Source organism: Pinus tabuliformis, chromosome Q, assembly GCF_031772625.1.
Source record: "Pinus tabuliformis cultivar Carrire ecotype Pingquan chromosome Q, CPIR1, whole genome shotgun sequence".
Taxonomy (NCBI): Eukaryota; Viridiplantae; Streptophyta; class Pinopsida; order Pinales; family Pinaceae; genus Pinus; species Pinus tabuliformis.
Window position 1 is genome coordinate 1,201,489,647 of NC_142296.1, and position 3,771 is coordinate 1,201,493,417.

Sequence of the window (3,771 nt, forward strand, 5' to 3'; positions counted from 1 at the left end):
ATATGGATATGGAGATAGAAATGTTAGAGAGAGAGAGAGAAGGGGAAGAGAGAGAGAGGGAGGGGAAAGGGAGGTAGGGAGAGAGAGAGGGAGGGGAAAGGGAGGTAGGGAGAGAGAGAGTGTTTATGTTTAGGGGCTGAGATAGAGAGACAGAGAAGGAGAGATAAAGGGAGATGTTGGAGGTAGATATGTGCTTACATTGAAATCAATGCAAACTATTAATCTAATTACTTTGTAATTAATGTACATCATACATCTGTTGCATCAAATCAGAAATCAAGATCTACATTAAAACCAATGCATCTAGTGCAAACAATCAAATAGGATTAGAAATCAATGCATCTAGTGCAAGCAATCAAATAGGACTATAAATCAATATCTACACTAAAACCAATGCATCTAATGCAAGCAATCAAATATGAGTAGAAATCAACATCTACACTGAAATCAATGCAACTAGTGTAAAGTATAAAATTTGATTAGAAATCCACATCTACACTGAAATCAATTAATCTAATGCAAGCGATCAAATAGGATTAGAAATCAAGATCTATATTGAAACCAATGCATCCTGTGCAAGCAATCAAATAGGAGTAGAAATTAACATCAACACTGAAATCAATGCATCTAGTGTAAGGTATTAAATAGAATTATAAATCGACATCTACACTAAAATCAATGCATATAGTGCATGTGATCAAATAAGGTTAGAAATCAACAACTACATTGAAATCAATACATCTATTTTAATGAAAATCTAACATATTCATGACTTTCTAGATCTAACTTCTATGTATGTATTTGTCTCTATGAGACTCTTTCTTCTTCCCTCTCTCTCCACCTTCCATTTTGTGTCTATCTCCCTCCTCCTCTCCTTCTCTCTCTTCCTCTCCCTCTCTCCCCTGTCTCACTCTATCTACCTCTCCCTAATTTTCTCTATCTTTATCTTCTTTCTTCTCTCCCCCTTCCATCTATATTTATACCTCCCTCCATCTCTCGTTATTTGTATCTATATCTCAACCCCCTAAACATATGCCACGCTCTCTCTCTCCCCCAAAAATCCATCTATACATCTAACTATTTCTCCCTCTTCCTTTCCCTCTCTATCTCTTCCCCTTCTCCCTCTCTCTCTCTCTCTCTCTCTCTCACACTCTTACTCTCACTGACTCTCCATCTCTCTCTTGCCAATTCCTCTCCACCTTTCTCTCTCTATGTCTTTCTTCCCTTCCAACTCCATCTCTCTCTTCTCTCTCTCAAGTACTCTCTCCTTTTTCTTCCTTTCTCTCCCCTTCTCTCCCACCTCCCTTTATCTTTGCCCCAATCACACACACACACACTGCCTCACCACCCTCCAACTCTGTCACTATCTCCCTCCCCGTCTCTCTCTTTCCCTATCTTTATCCTCTCCATTTCTCTCTCTTCCCCTTCTTTCCCTATCTTTATCCTCTCCTTTTATCTGTCTTCCCTAGTCTCCTCTCTCCCTCATTCCTCTTCATCTCTCCCTTGTCACTCCCTCTCTTCCCCGCCTCCAAATCCATCTCTCTCTCTCCCTCTCTCCCCCTCCTCCTTCTCTTCCTTTCTCTCTCTCACTGTGCCTCTCACCTCTATGTCTCTCTCCCACACTCTGTTCTCCCTTCCATCTCATTCCCTTTCTTAAATATGATCCCATACAGTATTGTATTTAAGAAAGTATTTAAATTAATAAAAAAAATAAAAAATTGGTTGTAAAATATTAAACCTATATTTTGGATCAATCATGTTAAAGAAAATACAATAGTAAAAATATTAAAAGAATTACCCACTATCTTTCCTCTATCATTGTTAATCACTTTTCTTTCTCACTTCGCTTGGATCCTTGGTTAAGATGCATCTATCCTAGTTCTTTATAATATTATGTATATTATATAAATTTCACAAATGTATATATAAAAGTATTATCATATTTTAATTTATTAAAACCTCCATTTAATTTCTATGAAAATATTGTTAGTCGTCGTGAGGATTGAGGGTAATTATAGCTTTTTGGCTCTTAGATTTAATTAAAAAATGTTGTAAAATGAAACTAAATAAAATACTTGTAAAATATTTTTATTTTGGAATAAGTTATTGTTTTTGGGCATGTGGTATTGGTAAGCCATGTTATTGGCCTAAGGTATTGTAACAATTAAAAGCCTAGATCCATAACATAATAATCAAAAGTCTAGATGGCCCATGGTATTGATAAACCATGGTAGTAGCCCATGGTATTATAATTTTCTTCCCTACTCTCCCTTTTTATCTTTCTCTTGTGGGTATTGGCCCACGGTATTGTAAAAAAAACCTACTTAGAAGTTAATAATATCCATGGTAAATATTCATGATTTTAAAACTTGTATATAATATAATAAACTCTACATGAAATATACTACTCTTAAATATATTTTCAACCTCTTAAATTATAGTAATTGGAGTTTATAATTTTTTCTCTTAAATTATTTTCATTAATGAGCTAGAATAATTTTTAATTTGTTCCCTTCTAACAAAAGAAAACTAAAAAAGCACAAAAAACTAGGTTTTTTAAATAATATTTATAATTGCATAATTTGCATAGTAAAAAGTAAATAATTTTAAAATTAAACAAAAATCACACAACCTAATGCAATGAAATATAAATTTACATAATTATTATTATTACACTAATCACAACCTAAGTAAATAATTTCAAAATTAAACAGAAAGCACACAACCGAAGAAAACAACTGAAAAACTTGGAGGACGAAATTTACCTCATTATTATTACATGATATGCCTAATTTTTTTATTTTTTTAAAGTTACATGATATGCCTAATTTTTTTATTTTTTTTAAAGTAATGTTACACATATCTTCAACATGTACAATATATATAAGCCCCCACAAATATATATATATATATATATATATATATATATATATATATATATATTTGTTGTTTTAATGTAAAGTTATGTTATGTGACAATATTTTTCTCATATTTTTATTTTAATGTAATTTTATATTACGTGACAACATTTCCCTTATACATTGGATTGTAGAGCGCCTCTCATACAATAATTGAATATTCAAAATATTTATTAATATTTATAAAAATTAAGACTTTAAATTTATAACATACAACCAATAAATGTTAAAATGGCAAGAAAACTAAATTTAAAATTTTCCAACAACATTTTCTTATGAAAAATTGCAAACCACAACCAAAACAAAAAAATGGATAGATTTACATAGCAATTCCGGTGAGCACCAAAGAGACTGCAAGGAAGGGCGACGAATAACATTGTGCTCGGCAGCTGTCTACAAACTCTGGCCTCCCCAATTTCCCGTAGAAACAAGTGTGCCTCTCGTTCAAAACACCAACAGCTTCCAGAGCAACAGAAGTCATGCACTCGACACCGAGTTGTCTCTCCTTCGCTGCACCTTAAACACAAAATTTCCATAATAAATCCCATACGACCCCCCTTTTCAAGCGCACCTAATCCACCTACGAGCGTTTAAATTCCCTATTCTATTCGTGGTTTGCTTCACACAAACACGGCACGCTCCCAAATTTCTTCCCACACGCATGTTTAGCCTTGAGGGAGGCCAGGAGCGGCTCTCAAAGGCCTCGAGATTTCCGTCACCATCGGGGACACACATCAATTGATTTTTAAATTGTATTCCATTGGGGTGGGAAATCACATCTATTTATTTTTAATTTTATCTTACAATTGATTATACCATATGTTGCAAAGAAAACTCAATGGTATAAGAAACA